Source organism: Dasypus novemcinctus, chromosome 23 (genome assembly GCF_030445035.2).
Source record: "Dasypus novemcinctus isolate mDasNov1 chromosome 23, mDasNov1.1.hap2, whole genome shotgun sequence".
Classification (NCBI taxonomy): Eukaryota; Metazoa; Chordata; class Mammalia; order Cingulata; family Dasypodidae; genus Dasypus; species Dasypus novemcinctus.
The window spans coordinates 2,135,136-2,148,847 of NC_080695.1; the positions used below are offsets into that span (position 1 = coordinate 2,135,136).

The 13,712-nt window shown below is 43.3% G+C and overlaps 1 protein-coding gene across 10 annotated transcripts in view; it reads right to left on the reverse strand.

Annotated features, from left to right (window-relative positions):
* The window catches only part of FAM234A (family with sequence similarity 234 member A), a 59,331-nt gene that overhangs the window by 23,259 nt on the left and 22,360 nt on the right, over positions 1–13,712 (reverse strand). Inside the window, exons 2-3 of one of the 10 annotated variants that reach the window (XM_058285615.2) lie at positions 3,802–3,869; positions 1,686–1,850 (exon numbers count right to left, since the gene is read on the reverse strand). The exons of 3 other annotated variants lie outside the window; for them this stretch is intronic. The gene's annotated coding sequence lies outside the window, so the exon portion shown is untranslated. Of the gene's footprint in view, positions 1–1,685; positions 1,851–3,796; positions 4,469–13,712 lie in introns of those variants that run through there. 6 more of the 10 variants (XM_058285613.2, XM_058285614.2, XM_071211110.1 and 3 more) reach the window with 6 other exon arrangements.

The window sequence follows — 13,712 nt, forward strand, 5'->3', positions numbered from 1 at the left end:
GGGGGGGAAGAGAAATTAAATAAAAATAAAATTTTAAAAAATTGTTAAAAAAAAACGACTGAGGTTCTCCCACATGCCACTACATGGATGGCCCTTGAAAGCACCATGTGGAGTGAAATAAGTTAGACAAAAGGGACAGACACTGTCTGATTAGATAAATGGTTAGAATATGCAAATGTTAGAGACAGGAAGCAGAGTCCGGGCTTCTGGGGGTGAGGGCTGGGGAGGACAAATGGGGAGTTAATGCATGATGGATACAGGGTTTTTTTTAGGGTGCTGGGAGTTCTAGCAATGGGTGGTGGTGAGGGAAACACGACAATGAATCTGATTAATTCCACTGAACGGTACGTTCGAGAGTGGTTGCGATGGTGAAGTTTATGTTGTATGTTTCCATAATTAAAGAAAAAAGAGTGTGACTAAAGAGACATAATTAAATGCAATCCATAATCCTGGACTGGAACTAAAAACAGAGGAGAAAAGACCCAAAAGGATATTACTGGGATATATAAAAATTGGAATAGAGACTGTAAGCTTTAATTCATGTTAAATTTCTAGAACTTGTTAACTGCACTTAAGGTTGTTACACAAGTGAATATCCTTGTTGTTAGGAAATGTACACAGAAGTATTATGTGTTCAAGAAAAAATATTATATATATATATACACACACACACACACACACACACACACACATACTGAGCCTACTCTCAAATGTTCAGAAAACTGATAGGGAGGTAGGCAGGCAGACTGCTAGATGGATACATGGACAGATAGAATGAGTGGCAAAATGTCAAAATTGGTGGATATGGTATTTGGGAGGAGGGGATGTTAAGAGTTCTCTGTATGGGTTTTGTACTATTTTTGCAACTGCCCTGTAAGTTTGAAATTATTTCAAAATAAAGTTTTTAAAAAATGAGTGAGGGGAAGGGATTTGGCCCAATGGATAGGGCATCCACCTACTGCATGGGCGGTCTAAGGTTCAAACCCAGGGACTCCTGACCTGTGTGGAGCTGGCCCACGGGCAGTGCTGATCCGCACATGGAGTGCTGTGGCACGCAGGGGTGTCCCCGCGTAGGGGAGCCCCACGCGCAAGGAGTGCACTCCGTAAGAACAGCCACCCAGTGCAAAAAAAGTGCAGGTTGCCCAGGAAGGGTGCCACACACACACACGGAGAGCTGACACGGCAAGATGATGCAACAAAAAGAGACACAGATTCTGGGTGCTGCTGACAAGAATGCAGGTGGGGACAGAAGAACACACAGTGAACGGAAACAGAGAGCAGACAACGGGGGGGGGAGGAAGGGAAGGGGCAGAAATAAATAAAAAATAAATCTTAAAAAAAAAAAAAGAGTGAGAAAGATATTAGCAGTGTCTAACAATGAAACCCACAATACATTTTTGAATAATCCGTTACCATATGAAGCAACGGTAGAGTGAAAAAGGAAATAGATTCTGAGGCTGGGAATGACAGCTAGCTTGCTCTACCTTAGCTTTGTGGCTTTTGGCAAACTTTTTAGTTGCCAAACAATTCCCTTTATTTACATGTATATTGTCTGTCTTGCAAGGCAAAGGTTTCAGGTAATGTTTATGAAACACAAGGCATTTCAGAGGCGCTCCCTCCGTCCCTCCGTCCCTCGGTCCTTTGCCGCCTTCTCCGCTGTCTTCCTCCTTCCATCATCCACCTACCTGCCTCCTCGCTTCCAGGCAAGCAGCCGAGTCCCTGCCTCAACCGCCCAGCCGCTCCCTCTTCCTGTTTCAAGACTGGAGCTGCCCCCAAGGAGGCAGGTTCTGTAGTGGAGATCCTTAGAGCCTGGACTTCACTTAAAAACAGACTTCTGCACTAGAATATTCCTAAAAAGTATTAAAAAAAAAAAAGTCTTTCAGTGAAGTCTTGACCTCCTAAATCCTATAGGAATATTTTCTAAAAGGGATTTTCACAAAGAATAGTTCCTATACCAATTGTGATATGCATTTAGGGAGTATGCAAATGACATTTTTATTTTAAAATTTCTTTCAAATGTCTTTTCATTTATGGCAAATGACAATGTCTTCGTTTTTTAAAAGCAATTTTATTCACACTGTACAATCCTTTCAAAGTGTACAATTAATGGTTCTCAGTATAATCACAGAGTTGTACTTTTATCACCATAATCAACTTTAGAACATTTTCATTGCTCCAAAAACAAAACCCCATACCTCTTATATCTCATTATTAACACTTAGCATTGGTGTGGTACCTTTGTTACAATTAATGGAAGAATATTAAAATATTACTGTTGACTATGGTCCATAGTTTCCTGTGTATATTTTTTCCAATATCCCCCCTTATTATTAACACATTGTATTAGTGACATACAGTTTTTCTAATTCCTGGAAGAATATTCTTCTACTTGTACTATTAACCACCTTCATTACCCACAAGAGCATTCACTATGTTATAAATGCTTCACCCTCTAGCTTTCCTTCCAGTGATACACAATCCTGAACTTCCCTTTGCAACCACAACCACCACACAATTCAGCACTGTTAACTACACTCACGACAATGTGCTATCACCATCTCTATCCATTTCCAAACAACCTTATAAAAATTCTGCACATATTACCCATATGTGTAATAGTGCATATATAAGACTGCTTTTCTTTGAAACTGAACAAATGTTAATGTTACAAGATGTTAAAATTAGACAAAAATAAAACCAGAGAAATATATGGACAGTAGTGTATAGTAATATATTAATAATCTTCCATTTAGGGTAATTTTAAAAAAAAGGAAATATACTAAGTGAAAGAAATTAGACAAAAGGTACTGCATAGTTTGACTCATCTATACAAAATGTAAACATAAATAAGTAAGACCTCAACGGAATAGCAGCTATGCACGGCAGGGGAGGCATATGATAGGTAAGCATCAAGGGGTGGAGCTTTTTTTGTTTTATTATTAATATTATTGGGCTAATGAAAATGCTCTAGTAATGACTGAAGTGATGAATGCACAACTATGTGATTATACCAAGTACTAGGGGCCATACATTTTGGATAGACTGTAAGCTTTATTAATATGTATCAATAAAATTGATTTTAAAAATTCTGCACAAATTAAGCCCCTCTACCCTCAGTCTATCTCTGGTCACCTATATTCTGGATGTTAACTCCATGAATCTGCTCACTATATTTAGTTCATATTAGTGAGATCATACAATATTTGTCCTTTTCTGTCTTATTTCACTCAGCATAATGCCCTCAAGGTCATCCATGCTGTTACATGCATCAGGACTTCATTTCTTCTTACAATGGAATAACATTCCATCATACATAAATACCACATTTTGTTTAATGTTATACATCTGTTGGTTGACGGACAGTTGGGTTATTTCCATCTTTTGGCAATTGTCAATAACACCACTATGAACACTGGTGTGCAATGTCTGTCTGAGTGCCTGCTTTCAGATCTTCTGAGTATATCCTAGTAGCAGGAATGCCTGGTCATATGTCTTCTATAGCAGCTGTACCATTTTACGGTGAATAATGGTCCTATTTCTCCATATTCTCACCAACACTTGTAGTTTTTGTTTGTTTAATAGTCGCCAAGTCTAGTAGGTGTGAAATGGTATCTCACTGTGATTTTGACTTGCATTTCTCTAATGGCTAACGATGTTGAGAATCGTTTCATGTGCTTTTTAGCCATGTGTATTTCTTTGGAAAAATGTCTATTCAAGTCTTTTGCCCATTTCTTAATTGGATTGTCTTTTTGTTGCTGAGTTGTAGGCATTCTTTATACATACTGGATATTAAAACCTTACCAGATATGTGGTTTCCAGTTATTTTCTCCCATTGAGTAGGCTGCCTTTTTCCTCTTCTTGACAAAGTCCTGTGAGACACAGAAGTATTCAGTTTTGAGGAGGTCCCATTTATCTTGTTTTTCTTTCATTGCTTGTGCTTTGGGTGTAAGGTCTAAGAAACCACCTCCTACCACCAGATCTTTTTTTTCCCCCTAATTCCATCTCAGTAACTTTATTTATATTTACAATTATATAAATGGAGTCAAACAATATGCAGTATCCCAGCAGATCTTGAAGATGTTTCCCTACAGTTTCTTCTGGGAGTTTTATGGTCCTGGTTATACTTAAGTCTTTTTTTAATGGTTTTTTTTTCCTATTTATTTATTCATTTAGTTAGTTATTTTTAAAGATACTTAGATTACACAAATATCATATAAAAATACAGGGGATTCCCATATTCCCCAATCCCCACAATATTTAGGTCTTTCACCCACTTTTAGTTAATTTTTGCATAAGATGTGAGCTAGAAGTCCTCTTTCATTCTTTTGGATATGGATGTCCAGTTCTCCTAGCACCATCTGTTGAAGAAACTGTTCCATCCCAGTTGAGTGGACTATGCAGACTTGTCAAAAAGCAACTGACTGCAGACATAAGGACCTACTTCTGAACTCTCAGTTCAATACCAGTGATCAATATGCCTGTCCTTATGCCAGTGCCACACTGTTTTTGACCACTGTAGATGCTTTGAAGTCAGGAAATGTGAGTCCTCCAACTTTGTTATTTTTTTTCCAACATGTTTTTTGCCTTGTCCTTCCCAATAAATTTGATAACTGACTTTCCATTTCTGCAAAGTAGGCTGATGGACTTTGATTGGGATTGCATTGAATCTCAAAACCAATTTGGGTAGAATTGACACCTTGACAATATTTAGTCTCCCAATCCAAGAACACAGAATGTCCTTCTATTTACTTAGGTTTTCTCTGATTTCTTTTAGCAATGTTTTGTAGTGTTCTGAGCATAAGTTTCTTACATCCTTGGTTAAATTTATTCCTAGATAATTGATTCTTTTAGTTGCTATTGTAAATGGATTTTTTTTCTAGATTGCTCAATACTACTGTGTAGAAATGCTACTGATTTTTGCATGTTGATCTTTTATACCATCACTTTGCTGAAATCATTTATTAGCTCTAGTAGCTTTGTTGTACATTTTTCAGAACTTTCTAAATATAGGATTGTGTCACTGGCAAATAGTTAAAGTTTTACTTCTCCCTTTCCAATGTGGATGATTTTTATTTCTTTTTCTTGTCTAACTGCTCTAGCTAGAACATAAAGCACAATGTTGATTAACAGGGGTGTACTGGTCAGCCAAAGGGGTACTGATGCAAAATATCAGAAATCTGTTGGCTTTTATAAAGGGGTAGAAGCCCACAGCTATCAGGCCATAAAGCATAAGATTCTTTCCTCATCAAAGTCTGTTGCCAGGTGCTGGAGCAAGATGGCTGCAGATGTTTGCAAGGGCTCAGGCTTCCTGGGCTCCTCTCTTCCCAGGGCTTGTTTCTCTCTGGGCTCAGCAGCTCTGCCTTCTCCACAAGGCCAGCTGTAGACTTTCAGGTAAATGGCTTGTCTCTCTTCTCGATTCCCAGGGCCTCTGCCATGTCTAATTGAGCCTTCTCTCTACTCTTCTGTGTGCTTACTTTCCAGGCCCCAGCAATGAAACTCCAAACTCTGTTCTCTGCCATGTTTTTTCTCTGAGTCCCCACCCACCAAGGAGGCAGGGATGCAACGTTTTACTGATGTGGCCCAATCAAAGCCTTAATCATTATTCAAGTAAAAGTGAAACCTCTGAATCCAATATAATCTAAAATGCCTGGAGGGATAGACCAGTTTACAAATTTAAACCCAATATCTTTATTTTTGGAATTCATAAACAATATCAAACTGTCACAAGTGGTGGCAATGGGCATCCTTATTTCACTCCCAGTCTTAGAGGGAGAATATAACTCACTTGATCATGGTGTATACTTTTTTTTTTAGTAGGTACCAGGGATTGAACTGGGACGTCGTACGGGGGAAGCAGGTGCTCAATCACTGAGCTACATCTGCTCCCTGTATAGTTCTTTTTTTTTTTTTTTAAAGATTTATTTATTTATTTAATTTCCCCCCCTCCCCTGGTTGTCTGTTCTTGGTGTCTATTTGCTGTGTCTTGTTTCTTTGTCCGCTTCTGTTGTCGTCAGCCGCATGGGAAGTGTGGGCGGCGCCATTCTTGGGCAGGCTGCTCTTTCTTTTCGCGCTGGGCGGTTTTCCTCATGGGCGCACTCCTTGCGCGTGGGGCTCCCCCACGTGGGGGACACCCTTGCGTGGCACGGCACTCCTTGCGCGCATCAGCGCTGCGCATGGCCAGCTCCACACGGGTCAAGGAGGCCCGGGGTTTGAACCGCGGACCTCCCATATGGTAGACGGACGCCCTAACCACTGGGCCAAAGTCCGTTTCCCATGTATAGTTCTTTTAATGTGCTGTTGAATTTGATTTGCAAGTATTTTGTTGAGAATTTTTGCATCTATATTCATTAGAGATGGTCTTCCACTTTTGATAAATAGTTACCTTTTTAAAAAAATATTTTGCAATAATTATAGACTTACAGGAAGTTGCCAATAAAGTACTGAGAAGTTCCAGGGTACCCTTCAACGAGTTTTCATTATGGTTACATCATAAATACAGCACAATAGCAAAAGCAGGAAATTAACATTAGTGCAGTATGTGGATATAGTTCTATAGCATTTTATCACATGCAGATTCGTGTATATCAAGACACAGAACTATTCCGTCCTCATAATCTCCCTCGTGCTATCCCTTTTACAGATAACCCATCCTTTCCTCATCTCTGCTATCCCTAACCATGGCAACCACCCATCTGTCTTCCACTTATAAGATTTTGTTATTTTGAGAATGTGGTATAAATGGAATCACCTAGTATGTAACCTTTGGAAAAAAATTTTTCACTCAGCATAATGCCATGAAGTCTATTCAAGTTGCTGCTTGTACCAAGTCTTTTCCTTTTTATTGCCAAGCATCATTCCATGATCTGGATGTATCACAGTTGATTTTACCAGCTTACTCACTGAAGTTTGGGTTGTTTCTAGTTTTTAGTTATTACAAATAAAGCTGCTATGAACATTCATATACAAGTTTTTGTGTGAATATGTTTTCAATTCTTTGGATAAATGCCCAGGAGTGTGATGGCTTGTCATGTGGTTTAAGCCCATGTTTAAAAGAAACACAGATTCCCAGTGCCGCTGATAAGGATAGAAGCAGTCACAGAAGAACACACAGCGAATGGACACAGACAGCAGACAACTGGGGGGTGGGAAGGGAGAGAAATAAAAAATAAATAAATAAAAACACATTTTGTTTAGCCATTCATCGTTTGGTGGATACTTGGATTGTTTCCATCATTTGGCAGTTGTGAATGATGCCACTATAAACGTGGGTGTGCAAATAATCTGTTCACATTTCAGCCTGTAATTCTTTTGGTTATATATCTAGAAGTGGGATTCTATACTAACTTTCTGAGGAAATGCCAAACTGTCTCTCACAGTGGCTTCACAATTTTACATTCTCATGAACAATGAACAAGTGTTTCTTTTTTTTTTTTTTTAAGATTTATTTATTTATTTATTTCTCTCCCCTTCCCTCCCACCCCCCGCCCCAGTTGTCTGTTCTCTGTGTCTATTTGCTGCGTTGTCTTCTTTGTCCACTTCTGTTGTCAGCAGCACGGGAATCTGTGTTTTTGTTGCATCATTTTGTTGTGTCATCTTGTTGTGTCAGCTCTCGGTGTGTGCCGCACCATTCCTGGGCAGCTCTCCTTATGGGGCGCACTCCTTGCGCATGGAGCTCCCCTACGCAGGGGACACCCCTGCATGGCACGGCACTCCTTGCATGCATCAGCACTGCGCATGGGCCAGCTCCACACGGGTCAAGGAGGCCTGGGGTTTGAACCGCAGACCTCCCATGTGGTAGACAGACAACCTAACCACTGGGCCAAGTCCACTTCCCTGAACAAGTGTTTCTATTTCTCCACATCCTCTCCAACACCTGTACTTTTCCATTTTTTTAAATAATAACCATTCTCATATATGTGAAATGGTATGTCACTGTGGTTTTTATTAGCATTTCCCCAATGCCTTTAGCCATTCTTTTAGAGTAGGTCTGCTGACAACAAATTCTCTTAGTTTTCCTTTATCTCAGAATGCCTTTTATGTCCCTGATATTCTCCAAAATAATTTCAACAGATTCAGAATTCAGGGTTGATAGTTCTTTTCTTTTAGCACATGAAAAATGTTTTGCCCCTTCCTTCTTTCTGGTTTCTGTTGAGAAATCTGCTGTCATTTGAATTGTTTTTCCGGATAAGGTATCATTTCTCTTTCACTGCTTTCAAGATTTTTTGTCTTTAGTATTAAAAAAATGTATGATATGTCTTGGCATAGATTTTTTTGGGTATATCCTGTTTGGGATTTGCTTACCTTCTTGAATCTATAGGTTTGCAAATTTTGCAAATTATGGATATTTTCATACATTGTTTTCTCAAATATCTTTTTTACCCCATCCTTTTCCCCCTCTCCTTTTGAATTTCCAATGTCACAAATATTAGATCTTTTTTTATGGTGTCACAGATCTGTGAGATTCTGTTCATTTTTTTGTTTTTTTTTCCAGTCTATTTTCTCTCTGTTGTTGAGATTGAGTAACTTATACTGCTATATCATCAAGTTCTTTCCTGTCTTCTCCATTCTGCTGTTAAGTCCATTCACTGAGTTTTAATTTTGGTTACTGTAATTTTCAGATATAAAATTTCTATTTGGTTCCTCTTTGTATCTTCTGTTTCTTTGCTGAACTTCATATTTTTTCATTTTTTTCTGTGTTCATAACTGTGTTCATAACTGCTCACTGAACATTTTTAAAAGATTTATTCCCCACCCCCATTTGTTTTTTTTGTGTGCTCACTGTCTGCTCTCTGTGTCCATTTGCTGTGTGTTCTTCTGTGTCTGCCTGTCCTCTCTTTAGGTAGCTCTGGGAACTGATCCTGGGACCTTCCAGAGTGGGAGAGAAGCGCTCAATCTCTTGCACCACCTCAGCTCCCTGGTCTGCTGCGTCTCTTATTGTCCCTCCTGTGTCTCTCGTTGCGTCATCTTGCTGCACCAGCTCTCTGCACAGCCAGCGCTCCGTGCAGGCCAGCACTCCGTGTCGGCCAGCTTGCATTCACCAGGAGGTCCTGCGAATCGAACTAGGGACCTCCTAATGGTAGACGGGAGCCCAGCCACTTGAGTCACATCCGCTTTCCTCACCGAGCGTAATTCCAACACCTGTAATATCTCAGTGCTGTCTGTGGGCACAGGGATTAAGAGCCCTGGAGGAGGGTGGCAAACTCACATATGCAGTCGCCCTTGTCCTTCAAGGCCAGCCCCTGGAGGGTCACGTGGCACCCTGCAGCAACTTCTCAGTGCCCCTGCCCAGCCCAGTGCCCAGTCCAGTGATGACAGAGAGCCACTCCTTGTCAGACTCTAGCCTGGGGAAGCTGGGTGGAAATGGTCATACGAGGGTGGAAGACAGCCACAATCGAGCCACATCCAGCCATGTCTAGATGCAGCCATGTTGTCTACAAGTGACACCTGTACTGGGGGCTGGTGGCAGCAGGAGGCACTTAGTTCTACAGTGCTGCCTCGGTGGCTTTAACCTGGGCTGGAACGCAAACTTATGTCCGCTGAGCTCTGGTTTCCTGGAGCAGCAGCAGAAACAAGGGATTCAGTGGTGGGACAGCTGCAGCCCAGGCCAGGCGCGACCTGGGAAGGGGCTGGGTGGCAGGTGAGCAAGTGCCCTGCTCTCCAGGCCTCATGCTCCTGGTCCCTCCAAAGGATCCTTTTAAGCCTACTTAAGTAGGAAAAGTGAGCTGATTAAAGAAAATTAGTAAGTAAAATCAATCATACAGTTCTTATGCAAATATGGTAAAAATCACAGGTGGCAAAAGGCTAAGCACATGAATGAAGTCTAGGAGACATTCCTTTTTACAGTCCTGCAGATGGTGGAACTCTTACAGTAAAAGGAGCTGCCAAGGAAGTGGCTGCTGTCCATGTACGAGGTCCTGCGTTCAATCCCTGGTACCTCCTTAAAAAAAAAAAGCAGTAGCTACAATACCTTAACAGGCCCAACGGTTAAAAAAGTTTGCTGCATTCCAAGATAAAATCTGCTTCCCCAAAACCATCTTCTGATTCTGGTTTTGTGCTTTAGAATAATGTCTAATCCCATTTTCTAGTGAAAAAAAAAAAACTATATTCATGTGTTTTTCACCTGCTGTATCTGCAAATAAGGCTTGCATGATATGGGTAATAGCGCCCCCCAGTGTCCCTAAAAAATTAATCCTAACACTTCCCCATTCTGTAAGTCTGCTTAAAAACAGCCTTCCCTTTCAAATCCTACCCACCCCTCCAGGCCCATGGCAAATGCTATCTAAAGCATGAGGACGCTTTTTTAAAGCTAGTGACATTCCTGGCTACCTTTTAAGAAGGGGAAGTCACTACTTGATGCATCACATCAAAAAGGGAAAAACATGATTTGGGAACACAGACCCAAGCCGTCCGATAGACGTTTTGAAGTGACCTACCACCTCCCTGACCTACCTCATTTAGGGTGAGGATGCAATCTAGTGAGGTGATGCTGAAGCCAGACTGCCGGAGTTCAAACCTCGTCCCCACCACTTCCTACCCATGACACCCGGGGCATATTACCTAAACTCTGAAACAGGCACAGCTCTTAGTTCAAAACAAAACAAAAAACAACTTCGATTTAGGTAGAAAAGGAATCTGATGGACGATTAGATAGCTTCCAGAATGGATGAAGCCTGAGAACCACGTGTAGAGAGTGGACACTAAGGCCTGCAGGGGCGGAGCACAAAGAGCACGGCCACAGGGGCAGCCTGGGCTCTGCTGCCACCGGCCTTCCTGGTCTCCGGACACTGCGCTCCCTCCCCTAGCTCGCCCACTGGGGATCATCCCAGGCAGGATGGGATTTAGACTCTGGGTAGGCCTCTAAATTGTTAATTCTGTGATCCACCTAGTGTCCTCAGACTGAGCCTTCAAGGTGCTTGTCCATCCCTTCTTTCCCCTGCTTTGGCCAGTGGCCTGGACAGGTTTGGAGATGGCCACTGGTACACCACACAGAGTCCTATGGGAAACCCAGACCAGAGGACAAGCTGTCCCCTGGCCATCTTTACCTGCACGGAGCTGTCAGAAGTTGTCACACCTGGACCTAGAAGCCCTGTGGGGCTTGTGGGGCCCGGGGCTCCCCGTTACACAGGGAGCCGATGCCCAGAGGCCCAGGCCTTGTCCCGGGCGTCTGGCCCCACAGACGGTGTTTGTACGGAGGCCTCAGAAAAGCGAGACACTGAGTTCTGCCTGGTCCTGTCTTTGACTATTTGAAAGGCTCTTACGTGGAAGGGGTGGTGTCAGCAGGACTAGGGCCGACGGACAGAAGCTGCAGAAAGATTTCAGCTGAAGTGAAAAAGAGCGTTGCCAGCACTGGGCTGCCTTAGCGAGCCCCTGGAAGGCAGTGGCACTTCCCATGTGGAGGACTCACGCCCAGGAAGAAGGGATGGGTCTCCCTCCTTCCCCTGGAGACTGAACCCCAACACTGGCCTTACATCTACCACCTCTTTAAAGTTCCAAGACTTTTATACCAGTAAGATTAAAGATAAAGAAGTTTACAGAAAACAAGTGAAAGATTCTGTGATCCTTTTCTGAATGTTTCTGTTATATATGAGAAAAAACTAGAAAACCCAACTCAATTCAATTAAGAAAATTTTATTTACCCTAAAAACAAAGTTAGACAGATGGAGAGAAGGTAACCTAACTGACTCCTTCAAGGAAAAACACTTTTTGGTGACTGTGGTAGGAAAGAATAATTTTATAATAAAAGTATATCTCAAAAAAAAAAAGTGTATCTCAGCAGGTCATTCCCTTAAGAATCATCCACTTGAACTAGATTTCTAAAGGAAAATCACGCACATACTAATCTGAAGGCTGCAACTGATTACAACAATGCAGGAAAGGCTGATAATGAGACAGTAGGTATGTGCCTGAAAAAGTCTTAAGGAACTTCTGGGAAGATGGTGGGCTAGAAAGACATGGGACTCTCTTCTGTTCCAGAAAAACAGCAGAGGATAGGCTGAAACAGCCTGGAGAAGATCTTCTAGATCTTCTAGGGTTCAGGACAGCAGGGAAGGCTGGACACCGTCCAGAGGAGAGAGGGACAAATGAGGGGAAGCGCGACGACAGGACTGGGTGGAAACCCGCGCCTGCCCGTGCCGCACCTCCCCACACGGAGACCCTCCAGGGTTCTCGGGCCTCGGGGCTGGGGCTGCAGGGACCCACCTCCCCAGGAGAGGGCACGAGGGCGCAGCCCAGGGCTGACTCAGCCGACCACAGCCCTGGTCTGCGCGGTCCCAGGGCCCGTCCAGGTGGCCGCGCCGTGGTCTGTCCTGGAGCCGGCGAGGGGCTGTCGAGATCGACCTTCTCCGTCTCCTCCACCCACTGGAACTGGTCCTGAGGCCTCAGGGGGAGGCGGTTATTTCCCACCCGGGAACAGGGGCGGTGGGAGGGCTGGAGAACTGCCCCTGAGGAAGTCTGAATCGCAGGCTCGGAGCCTCCAGCGGGGCCTCCACCACCTTCTGGTCCAGGACGCGCACACACCGCCAGCCCGGCCCTGAGCTAGGAGGGCTGCCAAGGAGCGCCGCCTGCTGGCGGACCAAGGAAGCGCACTGAGGACATGGAAGGGAAATCAATGAGGCTTGTCCAGCCTTTACAGCCTCCTCCCCACGCCCTAGGACGCGGCTCTGCAGCCCGTTACTGGGTCCAGAGCCCAGACTTGAGCACCTAACAGGGACAATCCTAAAGTACAGGCTGAGCAGAGAATCAAAGAAGGGCAGTAAAACTCAGCCTCCCTCCACTAAATCCCTATGAAATCAGAGAAGACTGAGCATCTGAGCAATCTCACCAGCCTAACCAGATGCCTAGACAAAAGCAAAAAATGAAGTCATACTAAGAAAATAGAAGAAATGGCCCAAGAAAAGGACTATATCAAAGCCCCAGAAAAGACATGGGATTTGAGACAACTAATCAACAAGACACACACAAATTTCCAAAATCAAATTGAGTTGAAAGACAATATGGCTAAAGATATAAAGGACATCAAGAAGATACGAAGGTGACGAAGAATTTGAAAACCTGAATAGAAAAGTAACAGAGCTCATGGGAATTAAAGACATGATAGGCAAGATCAAAAACATGTTAGAGGGAAGCGGACTGGCCCAGTGGTTAGGGCGTCCGTCTACCACATGGGAGGTCCATGGTTCAAACCCCGGGCCTCCTTGACCCGTGTGGAGCTGGCCCATGAGCAGTGCTGATGCGCGCAAGGAGTGCTGTGCCATGTAGGGGTACCCCCTGCGTAGGGGAGCCCCATGTGCAAGGAGTGCGCCCCATAAGGAGAGCTGCCCAGTGCGAGAGCGCAAAAGAAAGTGCAGCCTGTGTAAGAATGGAGCCGCCCACATGGAGAGCCGACACAAGATGACGCAACAAAAAGAAACAGATTCCCATGCCGCTGACAACAACAGAAGCGGACAAAGAAGACGACACAGCAAATACACACAGGGAACAGACAACCAGGGTGGGGGGGGGGGAGGAGTGGAGAGAAATAAATTAATAAATAAATAAAACACATTAGAGGGTAGCCGTAGTTCAAGTATTTGAACACACACCTCCCATATGGGTTCGGTTCCCAGCACCTCCTAAAGAAAAAACAGACAATGAGCAAAATTGATGAGCAAACAAGCGTGAATAACTAGCAAAAATAAAAACAATCAAAACAACAACAATTAGCAAACAGACTA